The following is a 17,314-nucleotide window of genomic DNA, read 5'->3' as shown; positions in this document are numbered from 1 at the left end:
TCAACTAAGGATGAGGTTCCATGAAGCATGGTTGACTTTTCACAATGAGGGCAAGATTTTGGCTAATTCATCTAATTTACCTACTTTGCACTTAAATGTCAAATGCAGCAGTGCTTTAGCAGCATGACTGTGCAGAGTAATACTATTTTTAACTGTTCTATAACACGAAAGACACTTTCAATAAACAGTGACTATAGAAAACTGCCTCAAATCAATCATTGGTTAGAAAGGATAACAGTGAAAGGAAAGAAATACTTGTGATATGTAAAGCCAAAGGTTTTTGACATGTAGCTGGAGTCAGGTACTTGCCCACCTCTTGTGGCCAAAGTGATAGGTGGCAGAGATTGACACTGGCATCCACGATCAATATCTCAGTCTTGTTGTTTTGATTCGAATCAATGGTGGCTCATCCAACAAGTAACACCCGTCATGCATTGATTGAATCTTTTGTCAGTGTCCCTCAAACAAAACCTGCATTAAAGTTGATGCTAATGAAACCACAAATCACCATGTCACAAGTTTCTTGCATATGCTTTCGCACATTTCACTTTCTTAGTCCTATTTGCAATCATTTAAAATATTACAAAATTCAAATTGTATCCATGTTATAGCTGGCCCATTTGATAGCTTTATCCCCAAACATTTTGCCTTTCGCCTCCTTTTTTTCGGACCCTGTTTTAGTTGGCTATAGGGTTCTGGGCACTTTAACACTGCTGATCTGTGAAAAAAGTGCATAAGCACTTTGTATAAATTCTGGTATGATTCATTATCCATGATTGGCATATGTGGTTTACTGATAAGTCCCTAATAAAGTATACAGTGTGTGCCAGGGTCTGTAAATCAAATGCTACCAGTGGGCATGCTGCTCTGGTTGTGCCACCCACATGAGTAGCCCTGTAAATGTGTCTCAGACCTATCACTGTAGCGTCCGCGCACACAGTTGTAGACTACCATGTTGTCATGGGAAGTGCACCCACATGCCAGGCTCAAACCTTCCCTTTCATGACATGTAAGGCATCCCTAAGGTACGCCCAAGGTACCCCCATGGGCAGGTTGCAGTGTATGTGGAAGGTAGGACATGCACTGGTTTATGTGTGACAAGTCCTGATAGTGAAATATTGTGTATTTCGTTTTTCACTATTGAAAGGCTGGGGCTGCACTGTAACATTTTACATGTGTAGCTGTCCATAGGGACAAGATGCAAACATGGTATTTAGGCTCTCTGAACTAAGAATGTATTACGTCATCTTTTGGTAAAGGTAGTTCTTAAATTCTCTGTTTGAAAACGCCACGTTTAGAAAGTGGGCATTTTCTTGCTCTACCATTCTGTGTGCCTCTGGCTGTTTGTGTTTTCAGCTTCTGGTGTTTGAGTTACAGGAGCCGGGGATGTGCATTCACTCTAGAAAGTCACTAGGGGGCTTTAGGTGTGCTCTGCATAGCCTGGGTGACTCATCGCATGGCTGAGTAGACCTAGTCTGCATTTAGAGTGGTGGGAGGAGTTTCACTTGGACCTGATTAGGCTGCGTCTCTTTTTTCACAATGATGTTTCCGCCCCCTGTGGTCATGCTGCACCAGGGAGGACAGGGCTGATTTGGACTGGGTTCAGAGACCCTTACAGCAAAAAGAACAATAACAGAATGTGGTATAAGTATGGGACCTAAAACCCCAGGACATTAGATTACTTCAAGAAACAAGAGGATTCTGCCAAGAAGAAGAGCGATTGACCGTGTGAGGAGCGTTGCCTTTTCTGAGTGAAAGGTGGGTTGGCCTGCTGTTGCTTCTTCTGTCTATAGTGACTTTTTTTGCCCTGCTGTGGTATCCTGCTTGTGTAGGTAAATCTCCAAGGGATTGTGTGTACTGGCCTCCTGTTGTGGAAGACTCAAGGACTTCAAAGTCTTCCTTCTGCATGCTTTACCTTTGATTTGGGAAAGTTATGGTGTGTGCGCTCTATTTCTCAAGATCCCTGGTGCTTCCACTTTGTTTTACAAAGTGTTTGTGCTGTTTTATGATTACTGAAACTTCCTGAGCATACTGGAAGTTCCGGGTGAGGAAAAAAAAATTCTTTGGGCTTAGTGTTGCTGCAAAACGCCTCAGTCTGTGACCCTATGTGTGCTACCTGGAAACCTAAACACCATGGGCACGGCCTGCTGCACCGCCATGGGCCTGAATTTGAGGCTCAGTCCCTCTGTGCTGTATTACAAGAGATCTGGGAAAGGCTAGGGCGGACGGTTACCAGGGAAGCGCATGCCACAGAAGTCCAGGCATTGCCTAACAACCATGCGGCCCAGCTAAAGAAGCGTCCGGAGGATGAGTGCACATCACAGCCCTGCCTAATCTGTGAAGGCCGACTACAGCTGGATGCTCCCTGAGGAAAGTGGAGCCTGAATCTGGCAGCTGCACCAGGTATGCGACCTGTACCCTGCGGGCTGCTGGAACGACTGCTTGAGGCCAGAGGAGATTTTCACCACCGATATCCTCAGATGTTGAGAGCTGACAAGCACCAGGTGATGGTAGCTGCACTGCATGTTTGATGAGTTCTGTTTGCGGAGGACCCCGTGAGGTATCCCGGCTGAGGGGGGCATTTTTGTTTATGAGTAAAATATTGTCCTGGTGTTACTGGCATTACAGGGGCACGGCTGGCCCTATAAGCCTGAGCAGAGTGTCCGCCCCCCTGTCGCATTTGTGTCACCCGCTGCGCCACAGAGTGGGCAGCTGCAACTCACTTGGGAAGCATTGTCTCTGATACGGAGTGAGCCTGGGACGGGGACTCCAATCAGGAATTTTCTGCCTTTGGTAGGAGCACAAGGAATAATGCTGTAATCCCCCAAGAATGCACACATGAGTTCTGGTGCCCTAGAGGTCCAGGTGGTATTACCCCATAAAGCGCTGTAGAGGGGCAGGAGAGCTGCACACTATAGAGTCACAGTAATAATAGTGATATCTGGTGATGTATGTGTAAAGAAACTATAGCTGTTTTATGTCCTCAGGTTATAATTTATGTGCTATAAGCATTGTACAAAGTCATTTATCTGCAAGGTACGCGTACTGGTTCAGTACACTGGAGGTGATGTTATGTTTGCCTGATTGACAACGCTCATATTTACAGAGCAATTTATGTGCAAGGTTTATGCCTGACCGTAACACTATAATAAGTAGTGTGTTCAGAGACTGCATGTTATGTACAGGCAGAATGTAATGGGGTGCTTTCATAATGTTTGATGACTTGTGCAACTTATAAGTATTTACTTTAGTGCACTACTGGTAAATCTATGATTTATGTGATTTCCTGACAATTGCCTTGTTGTTTTGTTTAATACAAAGGATATTTTATATAACCTTGTGTGGAGTCTCATTGTGTTGTGTGCCTAGTGTGTCATTGGTGTGTGAGTGTTGGGCAAACGCTTCACACATTGCCTCTGGGATAAGCCTGACTCCTCTGCCCAACTGCCAAAGGGATGAGCAGGGGTTATCTCATGTGTAACTCTCTTACCCTGACTAGAGTGCTGGGTTCTCCCTGAGTAGGTGCATACTGTAGCCAACCAGAAACGCCATTTCTAACAATCCATTACCCTGTTAGGAGGGTCTTCAGAAAGAACATTTTTACCCCTGCAAAAGAGAATAGCCATCAGCAAATAACCGTTTTTAAGATTTCTCTGAAAGCATTGGAATTTCAAAATGACTTATTCCATCTGTCATCAAACTGAATATTATCCTAAAGTGTAATATTTATTTATGGAGGGTATAAATCACTTAGGCTCAGATTCTGAAAGGTGTCACGGAACTCAGCACAGCATGCAAAAAATCAGCGCTGCATTGCGTGACAAGGGAAGAGCAGGAGGGTGCTGATTTCAGCTGCCAGGCGCCAGGCACATACCTTAGCTCCATAATACCAGGGTGCATGCCTGAGTCTACCATAGGTTTTGTACAGGAAGGGCACCCTTCCTGTGCAAAATACTATGGCTTGAGACATGTTAAAGCTTTTCTACATTGTATGTATGCTCCTCAGTGCAGCACGCATGCAAAGTTGGAATAAAAGGACAACTGAAAACATTTCTCCTTTTAATGCCTGCTTTCCAGCGGCATTCATTTTTGTGCTAAGTTAAGTCTCTTCATGTTATTGGATACGGTTTAGCATCAAAAACATGGGTGGTTGAATGGAGTGCCCATGTGCCCCCATCATGTAATAACCCCTTGACGCAAAGTAATGCAAAGAAGCATTTTTGTGCTAACCAATGCTAATACCAATTAGCGTTGGTTTGTTTATCCTCATAAAGGTTTAGCATCGGTTTAGCCAACCAAAAGTAGCTCTAACCCGACACTAAACCAAGTGAATCTGGGCCTTGGTGTCTGATGTAGAGAGCCATTTTGCATTTGCAAACCCAACAATTTTCAAAATGACATGGTTTGCAAATGTAGACTTTTTGCTGTCTACTAAATCCACTTTGCAATTCTGTAAAGCCTTTTCTAAATTACAGAATGGGTTAATAGACATGTTCTGAATTAAAAATAGAAATGGGCATAAAGGGGTAATTTACTTCTAAATACAAATGTATGACTATTGTGTGATAGCCCAGCACTGATTTCTAAGCTCCCCCTAATAGGAAACTTTATATTTCTAAGCTCCATCCATTACTTTTAAGGAAAACAAAATCCCACTTTGGACTGTAAACTCAGGAACAGTGGCCAACTACTCCTTGTAGGCCGCCATCCCTGTGTTTCCAGCAACTCATAGGGGAGTTGTAAATAGTGACCTGCCTAAATAATATACATTAGACGGGTTGTTCTGCAATCCCCTGTGACTGGTGATTTTGGAGGTGTGACCTATTCACACGTGGTTCACATCTCAACATTACAGACTGGTCCCAAATAGTCAGTGTGAGTGTTGCAACCACTTTTTACAACCAGTCTGTTCCTAACTCTGTCCCCAAAACAATTATGAATTTCTTTTCAGAAGAGAAAATATTTCTCTCTTCAATAATGTTCCACTTTGCTGGTCCAAGTTGCTGGTTCAAGTTGCCAATTACAGGGTGGGGCAGAGGTTGAAATACCACCTAACAAATGTTGGTATCTCAGCCAGCACGCAAAAGAGTGCTCAACTATAACAGCCATGTTAGAATAGGGCGGCACTCTTTCTCCCCGTGTGAAGAGAAGACCATAGAAAAACTCTGGATTCCCAGCGTAAGATAGAGAAGAGTGACACACGATTTAATTGGAGCCAGAAGCGACCTCGTGTAATATGAAGGAAACACGAAGTGGGCACAACAGATGGGTTTTAGTCGCCGGAGGCACCCTCAGTTGGGGAATCCATATGAGTCTGCAGTCCCTGATTTGCGGGGTATCTGTACGTGAAACTGCACCCTGTATTCTTGCCCTATGTCCCGAGGAAGCCCATAGAAACGAGTGGCTTAAACGCCACTGCGACTGCGTCAACATTCTGTGAAGGAGTCCGTTCAAAACTTCAAATTGGTTCATACTCCAACATAAGCGCCTCTTAATTAACTTTTGTGAGGTGATTCACCTCTGGCGCTATTTAGGACTACCTAGAAGTGAAGCACTTTGATTTAAGAGTGCACACGGTTATATTGTTGTATCTTTGTTTTTGTTTTTGTAGGGCATATATGTTGTGTATTCGCTTTTGTAGATATTGTATATGTGATGTATATATTGTATATTGTATTATATGTAGAGATGAATGCAAATTAGGGTATTTCATTGTTGTAGAATCTTTTGTTGATATTATTTTGGTATACAGACATAATATCGAGTACATAAATATCGAGGTAGTGAAATATCGAGTTGTAAATATCGAGTAGACGGAATATCGATAAGACAAAAATTAAAGACTACAATAAAATCGAATCAAAAATAAAGAATGGACCGAATATCGAATGGACAGAATATAGACAACAGAAATATCGAGGGACAGAATATAGACAGCAAAAATATCGAGGGCCAGAATATAGACAGCAAAAATATCGAGGGACAGAATATAGACAACAAAAATATCGAATTTTAGGTAAGTAGCTAAGTCAATTTATGGTATTTAATTTTTGCGTAATATAATTCTGGAGCGGGTTGTGGGTTTATAGGGGAATAGGGTAGGAAGTAATTTAAATATAATTAATTAAATATTTTAATGTATTGGAATTTATGTACAATTAATTGTTAATTAATTATTAATTGGCAATTAATTAAAATATAATTGGCATATAATTTTTAATATTGATTAATTGATAAATATGTGAATTTTATTTATTTTCTGGAGCGGGTTGTGGGTTTATAGGGGAATAGGGTGGGAAGTAATTTAATTATAATTACATATTTCAAATTATTGGTATTTTTGTACAATTAAGTGTTAATGAATTATTAATTGGCAATTAATTAAAATATAATTGGTAATTAATTTTTTATTAATTGATTAATTGATAATTATGTGAATTTTATTTATTTATTTTCTGGAGCGGGTTGAGGGTTTATAGGGAAATAGGGTGGGAAGTAATTTAATTATAATTAATAAATATTTTAAATTATTGGTGTTTATGTACAATTAATTGTTAATTAATTAATAATTGGCAATTAATTAAAATATAATTGGTAATACATTTTTTATTAAATGATTAATTGATAATTATGTGAATTCTATTTATTTATTTTCTGGAGCGGGTTGTGGGTTTATAGGGGAATAGGGTGGGAAGTAATTTAATTATAATTAATGTAATATTTTAATTTATTGGTATTTATGTACAATTAATTGTTAATTAGTTAGTGATTGGAAATTAATTAAAGCATAATTGGTAATTCATTTTTAATAATTGATAATTATGTTAATTGTATTCATTTATTTTCTGGAGTGGGTTGTGGGTTTATAGGGTAATAGGGTGGGAAGTAATTTAATTATAAATATTTTAATATATTTTTTTTATTGGTATTTATTTAGATTTAATTCCAATTTGATTTGTAATTGGTAATTATTTAGTTTTAATTGGTAAGTAATTTATATTAATTGATTAATTGATAATTGTGTTAATTTTATGTATTTAATTTTTGTAGTGGGTTGTGGGTTTATAGGGGAATTTGGTAGGAAGTCATTTAATTATAATTAATTAAATGTGCTAATATATAAATTGGTTTTTAATTTGAATTAATAGTTAATCATGTTTAAATGTGTTAATAATTTATTGTTATTTGTAAATATGTTGTAACAATAGGTAATTATTTTTTAGGAATTAAATTAATTTTATTGTTTTAATTTGAATAAATATTATAATATCTTGAATTGGGAATTAATTTTAGGTAATTGTTGGTATTAATATTTAATTTATTTTCAAATATATATGAAGTATTTACTTTCCCTACTGTTGCACTCACTAAAGTGGGAATAGTAATTTTTTCCCCTACACTATCCAACGCTTTCCCTACTGTTGCACTCTCTGGAGTGGGAATAGTGAGTTTTTACCCTCCCACTATCCAACGATTTCCCTACTGTTGCACTCTCTGGAGTGGGAATAGTAATTTTTAACCTCCCACTATCTAACGCTTTCCCTACTGTTGCACTCTCTGGAGTTGGAATAATAATTTTTACCCCTACGCTATCAAACGTTTTCCCTACTGTTGCACTCACTGGAGTGGGAATAGTCATTTTTACCCCTACGCTATCCAACGTTTTCCCTACAGTTGCACTCACTAGAGTTTGAATAGTAATTTTTACCCCTACGCTATCCAACGCTTTCCCTACTGTTGCACTCACTGGAGTGGGAATAGTAATGTTTACCCTCCCACTATCCAACGCTTTCCTTACTGTTGCACTCTCTGGAGTGGGAATAGTATTTTTTTCCTCTATGCTATCCAACGCTTTCCCTACTGTTGTGCTCTCTGGAGTGGGAATATTAATTTTTACTCTCCCAACCCCCACGCTATCCAACGTTTTCCCTACTGTTGCGCTCACTGGAGGGGGAATAGTAATTTTTACCCCTACGCTATCCAACGCTTTCCCTACTGTTGCACTCACTGGAGTGGGAATAGTAATTTTTACCCTTACGCTATCCAACGTTTTCTCTACTGTTGCACTCACTGGAGTGGGAATAGTAATTTTTACCCTCCCACTATCCAACGCTTTCCCTACTGTTGCACTCTCTGGAGTGGGAATAGAAATGTTTACCCCTACGCTATCCAACGCTTTCTCTACTGTTGCGCTCTCTGGAGTGGGAATAGTAATTTTTACTCTCCCACTATCCAACGCTTTCCCTACTGTTGCACTCTCTGGAGTTGGAATAGTAATTTTAACCCCTACGCTATCCAACGTTTTCCCTTCTGTTGCACTCACTGGAGTGGGAATAGTAATTTTTACGCCTACGGTGTGTAACGCTTTCCCTACTGTTGCACTCACTGGAGTGGGAATAGTAATTTTTACCCTTATGCTATCCAACCCTTTCCCTACTGTTGCACTCTTTGGAGTGGGAATAGTAATTTTTACCCCTACGCTATCCAATGTTTTCCCTACTATTGCGCTCTTTGGAGTTGGAATAGTAATTTTTATCTCTACGCTATCCAATGTTTTTCCTACTGTTGCGCTCACTGGAGTGGTTATATTAAATTTAAACCTCACGCTGTCCTACGGTAAAAATATTGTATATGTTTTGTTAATAATATGTGTATATATATATATATATATATATGTATATATATATATATATATATATGTATAAAAGTATTTTTTAGGGTATTTTAAAGTTACAATAATTATTTATTAATGTTAGATTAATTTAATTGTTTTAAGTATGTTTAAATTAATTATAGTTATTATTATATTAATTTTTAATTAATTTTAAGACATTTAAAAAATTCGATATTTTGACAGTCTATATTTTTTACAATCGATATTTTGGAGTCGATATTTTTGACTTACCTGTTTGTAGATAGGCAGTCGATATTCTGACATTCTATATTTTTAACTTGATATTTTTGTAGGTCGAAATTTTGTCTGTCGATATTATGTCAGTGATCCCTATACACATCTTTTGATGTAACATGCTCATGTATATGAGGTTAATTTGGGCATAACCCCTATTTTTTCCTAGTATGTTAGAATAGGGTGGCAGAATGTACATCATAATTTTTACATAGACCAGTAGGGTAGAAGTGTACTGTATTGTGTAGCACACATGAAAACAGCAAAGGTCAATGATTGTTTATGTACAGGAAAGTCCCCCCTTTTTTTAAATGCTGTTTTGCAACTTCTGTCTGTGCTGCATTAAGAAGGACCCATAGAAGTTACAAAGCGTCATTTAAAGATTGTTTATGTGCAGAATGGGGTACCTTCCTGCATATAAACAATCTTCCCCTGCACGTAGACACTCTTGCACTATGGTGCAAGAATACCTGTGTTGCCGCTAGGCTTTAAAGTGTAGTGCTAGTGCAGGGGGAAGCACAGGGCTTCACCATATTCTTGTAAATTTGGTGCAGTCCTGCGTTTCTGAAGTGGCGAAGTGAGGCATTAAGGAAGGAAGGCTAACGCCTCACTCCACCACTTCCATTGTACATGTGTCCCCTACTGTCTTCTAGATCCTAAAATTTGGGTGTGCCCTTTTACTAATCTCTACTCTTTGGGCTCTGCTTATGAACAACTTTCCTTATTGGTAACACAGACACTACTGAATAGTCAACTAAACAGTGTTGTATGATATCAGTCTCATTATTTTTCGTTAAAAAGACAGTAACCGCTATACTTCTTTGAAATTTGGCAAAGTCCTGGTTTCAGATAGGATCCCAGATGATCTTTTGAGGCATGATCAATCTGTATGGGTCCGGATGGCAATCCATTATGCAATTCAGTTGCTTCTGGAAGTCCTGTTCCAGAAACCTAAAAATGTGCGGAAATAGTATCCATCTTTAAAAAAAGGAATAGGTAAGATCCAGTCAATTACAGATCTATTCGTTTGAAAGATACTTTGCAAAAAGTATAAACACTGGAGGTTTTAAACAAACTCAGTGGTTGGATAGAAGATAATAAGATCTTATCACCTTTTAAAGCTGGAATTAGATCTCGGGTCTGTACAATAGACCACGTGTTCAGGTTCTAATGTATATTATGAAATTATGTAAAGTTGAAAGGGGGTCAATTATACATCATATTTGCAGATCTTAGGGCAGCCTTTGATCTGGTCCAAAGGAGCTCCTTGTGGGTGGTCCTAGGGAATCTAGGAGGCCCAGAGCATCTCTTTTTTTATATATAATGAAACTATGATAAGATAATTATCCAACAGTCCGGTGAGTCCCTCAGAGCAAGCTTACTGATCCTATACCCATCAACAGAGGAGTGAGACAGGGGTGTGTGCTGGCACTCACCATATTCTCCCTCTATATTAATGATGATTTTGGCTACCTAAAAAAGTGTAGGCACAATTCATCGAAGCTCAATGGGGTCTTTGTCCCTGCATTACTTATTGCAGGTGACATGTTTTTGATGTCACAGACCGTGTAGGGTTTGCAGTCCTTGCACAACAAAGTCAAAATCCATTGCAACAGAAGGGCCTCAAAATAAACATTACTAAAGCAAAATATATGGCAATCAAACCACATCAACAAAAGCTTGAGTGATACCCAGATTGGAATATTTAGGTATAAAGCTTGATTCTAAACTCTCTTGGGCACCACATATACATAAAAGTGCAACTTCCGGAGCACATAGCTCCATGGCTATACTGAAAAAGCACAAAGCCACTATATCAAGGGCAATTTCTCCAGCAATTGAGGTTTATAGGAGTATGGTCCAAGCAGCTGGCTGTTCTATATGAAGCCGAGTTATGGGGATTTAATAATGTGCATAAGCTTATTTGGGGTGAAAATAAGTTAATATGATTGTTACTGTGTCTCGCTACTAGGACTCCTTGTACACTCTTGTAGCACTAAATTTGAAGTTGCGCTATGACACTCTTCAAATTAGGAGTATACATCGAGGTGGATAATTGACAATAGTGACTTGATGGATATAAACTGTAATTTGTTTAATTTACATTCCAAAGAAAATCAGGCTCACTTAGTCTTTTGCCCTACCTACACAAACCCTAGAAGGAAATGGATCAATTTTAGGATTTGGGAAATACCAAGAAACACTAAGGAACCTCAAAACTGACATTTTCCTGTGCATAGTTTTCAGTGTAAGATGTTTTTGCTTGCAGTTGGGTTTGCTTAAAAAAATAAAGCAAAAGCCACACAGATGATGGACGGAATTCAGAGCAAATCAAACATTCACCCCCAGTCAAGAGACCTGGGTTAAATCCATCCTTCTTTTGCTCACCCCATTATAGTTTCCAGTCTAAGATGTTTTTCCTTGCAGTTCGGTTTGCTCAGAAAAAGAAAGGCATGAACTTTCAAGGCACACTACGTTTGTAATGATTAGTTGAAAGAGTTGCTTTTTCTTCTAATCCTTTTGCAGATTATTTAAACTACTGTAGAATTAACTAGAAATGCCATTAATATCAAAGGCAGTGCCTGAAATGGAAATATAGAAGTGCGTGTATTCTGCACCTAAGTACCTGCTTGTTTCTGAGAAGTGCTGGTACTCTCCAATTAAAAGTATAGCATTTTGTTTTTAGAAGTGCCAGTACTCTCCTTCTCAAAATTAAAAAGTGCAGGTACTCCGTACTGGACAGTACCGTCCCATTTAAAGCACTGATCAAAGGTAGTAAATGTATCTCAGAACTGATATGGGAAGCCATTGATTTGGCCAGGGTAGCATACAGGTAGAAAGGCTTGTGATCTAAGATGGATGCACAGTTGCACTTTATATGAATAAAAGGAAAAAGACCAGAATATAAGATTGCAGGCTGTATCGTTGCCCAGGGATTGAACAAAGATTGCAGCCTTGAAAATTTAATGATGATAAATATGTATGCTCTGTAAGGTTGTTTGCATTCTCTATCTGATAATGGATTGTGAATTAATTGTCACATGCTAAGGACCATGGGAATGATTTTCAATGTTTTAGCTGTTTTTTATATGATTATGTATTGATGCTTTATATGAGCGGGACTTTAAATCTGCCATATGTTGGGAGCCAGGACTATGTGCCTTGACCGGGCAAAAGTTGTGCGCTTTCACTAAAAAAAGTGTTTTCCCTCCACACAGCTGTAATCATTTTGTTTATTAATCAAGCTGATTGGGCTTGAACTTTCAGGGGCGCACACCTTACATTGTAATGCTATTAAAGTGTCTTAATAACTATATGATTTATGATGGGGGGAGGGGTTCTCTGGCAGCAGCACAGATGCGGGGGCAGTCAATAACCTACATGGATCTTTAGGTCTGGGTTGGCAGTGCAAATGTGACCTGACCTTTTAACCTACACCAATATTATTCTACAGTTCTTTGCTTCCACAAAAATGCATATCCATTCCCATCATATATACTTGAAAAGCTTCAATTACCATATAATATTCCTTTAAAGTCAGACCTACTGGCATTGCCAATACCTGTTGTGTATCATTGTCACTATATGTTTACACAAACATACCATAAAGAGTGGCTCTTTTAGTTCTATTTATTTTGTATTTGTATTTAAGGTATGTCTTCACTGTCTCAAAAATATTGTCCATCTTTGAAGTATATTTTAGGTTACTTTATCTTCCTTGACTAATGAGCCTTTTTCTATATAAAGCCCGATAGCAATAAAAAGTAGTTTTCATAAGTTTTCAGTATTTGGTGATTATTAATTGCGACACATTGTGAAATCCCAAATGTGGTTTTTGTAGTCTTGATGAACCTTTAAAGTGGCTATTTAGTGAAAACAAGGGTATTACCAGTCCTGTTTTACTATTAAATCCTACAATCCGATTTCTAGAATATTTTTTATTTTGTTGGCTAGGGATTTTGGGATATTGTTACATAATTAACCGCCGTGTGCCACTTTAAGGGGTCTACCCGGGCCATCCGAGTGGTCTAAGTCTAGCCAGAACACTCATTGAAATGCCCATGATGACGTCATTTTAAATTTGTCAATAAAAATATGTACAGGCTTATGGCGAACATCCCGATTTCTCCACAATAAAATGGCGTCTTGACTGTAATAGTCAGCAGATGTAATTGTGATCTCTATTCCGTATTTAAGGCATCTTGGCATATCCACGAACGTGCACAGCTGCATGGTGGGGCTCATTCCAAATGCAGTTCAACAAAAGCAGTGTTTTTTTCTCGTAGCTTCTAGCTTGTTGCTGCTAAATATATTTATCAAGGGTTGTGCTGGTGCTGCTCAGTAGTAAACAATATTCTGTCACTGAGCACAGACAATTCTTTGTTAACAAGCAGCGTTTCGCTCTCCCCAGAAGCAGCGCCGATGTCTCTGTTGGTACAGCTGAGTGACTGCGCCACAGTACCTAATTCTCCAAGTTCCCTGAGAGGGAAAACCCAGAGAGCAGAGTGAATTCGCAGGGTAAGGCGCGAGCCGGTGTACGCCACAGCGTGTCACAGTTACCCCCTTGGGGACCACCGCTATCTCTAAAGATGACATCTTTTCTCCGGCTATGCAGTAGGTGCAGTCTGACGTGCATGGAATTATCATAATGAAGCGCTACTATTAAAAGGCAAAACTGTATTAATTATAAACAGTCTTATATTCGTAGACATTTTTTTGTGCGTTTGCAGGTGCTTTTTATCAATGCCTCTATGCGTGTCATACATTATTTAAATATTTGAATACCTGTCACACGTCTAGTGTTTCGCTTTTATAGCAGGTTTAAAAAGGCACCACGTATTTTCATTACACTTTCTCCTGACCTATATATGACAGCCGGGTGCACGTGCAGAGGCGAGTGCACAGTTAAAATCCATATTTCACGTGACTATCAAAATACTGGAGAACAATTTCCTTGTGGATATTTAGATCTATAGCAGACCATGTGCTAATTACAATAATAAGAGAGTAAACGATTGAATATGCCGTTAATTCAGTTCCCAGATAATCAAATCTGTGTTTGTGGAAGGGTCACACTACAATAACGTTTTTTTTTTTTTTTTACTAAGGGTGCATCGATGAATTAAACGGCAGAAACCCTCAAAACAGTTGCATCAGAGTCTTTTTTTACAGAACAGATCCCCTCATTACAGCGTTTAGTGTCAGACGTGCGGTGCCAAGCGCTATGTAAAAGAACGTATTATTATGATCATTACTAATTACAATATTTTTCCTTGTCCACATTCTAATAAAAACAGCTCGTGTTCCCGTGCTCCCTGGAAATAACCTCTTTCAGAAAACACGTTTCTCTTCTTTTCTCTGTGGGTCATTTGTGACGAGCGGCAAGTGTCCGAAAACCACTATTACCGAGTCCTGATGAAACAAACAAGCATTCTCGGCCACGTAATTTACACGTATAATCTACAGAGGGGAAACGAAGGGAAAAAAAAGATTCGCACTTACCCAGTATAGTAATGTGCACTTTTAAACTGTCAACTTGCTTTATTTCTGCAGATGGGGCGCGTACCCGGCTCTTTCCGCGTGTAAATTGGAGCGTACGGACATTAATAGCAACAGTTTCTGACGAGAGGCTCGCGAGACTTGGCAGCAGGAATATGATCTGGAGGCGGACATCCTTAGTATCTGACATCTGTTCGAAGGGTAGTGGTTTTACGAAGACGCTGCCTGCGAGTTACGGGTTTCAGAAGTGTCATGCTTCCTACCATTTCTATCTTGTAAACAGATTGCAACATATTTTCTTTAGCGATTTAAAACTGGGCACGGCCAGTTATTTGCTGCGACACTGCAATCTCACGAAACGTGCATAAATGGTAATACCTGTTTTTTTTGTCACGTAAGACACTTTGACAGACAAATCTGCCGATGTTTGCGCAGGCACGGCGACACGCGCAGTTTTCATGTCACCACCAATCCAACAATATACATTAAATATGACCAATAAACAACCCTTTTCAAGTTCAGAATGCGCCTCTTGTAAGAAAGTATGGAATTAGTGGTATCAATCACAAAGGCCGCTCTTACTATCTGTGGCTTACTTTTTGTTCTCTGTCGGTTGACTACAATGTGACGCAGGGGTGTAAATTAGGCCTCTGGAGCACCTGCGGATTGGGGGTGGGAGGGGCAGTCGTCAGGGAGCCCCTGTGAGGTCCAGCACAGAATGTGACAACAATGCCGCTTAAATCGGGGGAGAGCAGGCGTGGCTTGGGTGCCGCGCAAGATGGAAGGCTAGGTGAAGAGCTCCTCCGTGCCGTATCACCTCCTTCTGTCTTCCCGGCGGTGAAGTGGGCTATTTCTGTCGCAACTCACCGGATTTCTCAACCGGAACATGTTGTGAGCAGTTTGTACCTTTTGGTGCCTTTTTCGGACCTTCCCTGAGGTTTTGAAGTCGGAGACCGGGAATGAGATGCCGAGATCCGAGATTTTGTGCAATGCCTCAGCGTCAGCGGCTCCTCTGACGAACTTCTGCCCTTCCGCTTTCTGAGACGACTTTCCTCATTTCGGTGCCTGCATTACACCGACAGCTCTTGGAGGTGAGCGTTGGGGGTTATTTCATGGCTCTCGCCGCCCTCGTTGTGTTCAGGCGCGTCTTTCACCTCGAGGTGTTGCAGCCGCCATTTTAGGATTACCGTGGCTGATTTAAAAGTCGCGGTTCCTCTTTTTGGCGAATTATCTCCACCTGCCACACGCCTCCTTACTAATGTGGCTGTGACCTCCTGCTTCACACAGATACTTAGCTGCGACATGTCCTGAGGTCAGTGTTATATGACTATCCATGCGTTATTGGTTGCTGTGGCAGGCGCACGTTCTTTTCTCTGAGGGATTCATGCCTTTTGCTCGATACTTTCTTGGATTTTATACTTGAACTTTGGCCTAGATTGTCTACAAATACAGCTGGCTAGGCATTCGGCCTGATCCTATGCAGTATATCATCCTGTGTTTCTTGTCATTTGATACCAGTCACTCACACCAAATGGAGGTACCCGCGCCTTTGATGCTGTTATAGTAAACATTATCTTCAATTGACTTGCTGTATGCTAACCCACTTGAGGCTCTGTATGGCTCACTCTAGATGAACATTTCACTGCTTTCGATGTATCAGCGCCTTTGTTATTGATACTCAGGTGGAGTGAAGTCCCTATTGTTCACTTTACGGAGTTTCTATATACATTCCTTTGCCAGGTGTGTTCCCCTTGACTCAATCTCATCTATGGTGCGGTTGCGCAAACCCAAGTTTGTGTTTAATCCCTCTGAGAGGATTCCTGTGAGTTCTTCCACCTTGGGTGCCTCCTCACAATCTGTCAAGATGTCGACTTCCGCCACTCAGCGCTCTTCTTCAGGCAATCCATCATCAAATAAGTCTTCACCCTCCGCATCGTCTATCAAAAGGTTGAAGCAGAACTCTCCTACACCTGACTCTTCTCCTCCACCTTCTATGGACTTGATTCTGGAAGAGATCCGTGCGTTGCGTCCATTCATTGAGGACACGAGCAGGGATATGCAACTTTTGAAGGACAAGTGGGAAGTAATGGACACTCGAATCTCCTCCATAGAACATCAACTTCCCGAGGTCCACTCCAACACGCAACGTATTGTGTCTCTGGAGAAGACTGTCCTCTCTTTGCAAAGACACACAGAGGATTTGGAAAATCGTAATAAGAGGAACAACCTACGCCTTTATGGTTTACCGGAAACTCTTGAGGGGGATGATCCAGTCACCTTTTTTACCTCCTTCCTTCCGAAGTTATTGGACATGCCTCCGTCCACATCCATCAGCATTCAAAGGGCCCACAGACTTGGAGCACGCTCGTCCACCTCTACTAAGCCTCGTGGTGTTATCATCCTATTTTTTAAATTCACAGATCTATTGTCCATCCTCTCTGCTGCTAGAGCCAAAAGACAGTTAGCCTGGCAAGGTCAACGTATCTACATATCTCAGGATGTTTCTAATGCCACCGCATCTAGACGCAAGGAATTCCTGGCTCTACGACCATCTCTGCATTCTCTAGGGGCCCGATATGGCTTGTTCCACCCATGTACCTTCAGAGTCACTCATCAGAATAAGTCTTGGTCTTTTCAAGAACCTGGCAAACTCCGTAATTTCCTTCTTCTACATAACAACGATGGAATGGAATCCTCACCTCCTACTAGTGGCTGATAGACACTCTTATATTCCTTGTGTATTTGCTGTTATTTGCTGTTATTTTGCTCTCTGACTTCATTGACCAGTTTTTCAATTGACCTCTATTATATTGGATCTCTGCTTTACTTAGGTCTTTCTCATATTGCTTAGATTATATGTAATACGTTCCTGATCTCATTGTTTTTCTCTTTCCTTCCCCATACAGA

At 40.1% G+C, this 17,314-nt stretch overlaps 1 protein-coding gene across 3 annotated transcripts in view; it reads right to left on the bottom strand.

Annotated features, from left to right (window-relative positions):
* Positions 1-14,510, bottom strand: part of BCHE (butyrylcholinesterase) — a 213,597-nt gene extending 199,087 nt beyond the window's left edge. For all 3 annotated transcript variants that reach the window (XM_086944334.1, XM_086944335.1, XM_086944336.1), the window contains exon 1: positions 14,411-14,510. The gene's annotated coding sequence lies outside the window, so the exon portion shown is untranslated. The remainder of the gene's footprint in view (positions 1-14,410) is intronic.
* Positions 14,511-17,314: the final 2,804 nt, after the last annotated feature.

This window comes from Lissotriton vulgaris, chromosome 11 (genome assembly GCF_964263255.1).
Source record: "Lissotriton vulgaris chromosome 11, aLisVul1.2, whole genome shotgun sequence".
Classification (NCBI taxonomy): domain Eukaryota; kingdom Metazoa; phylum Chordata; class Amphibia; order Caudata; family Salamandridae; genus Lissotriton; species Lissotriton vulgaris.
This window is presented reverse-complemented; position numbering and strand designations above follow the sequence as displayed.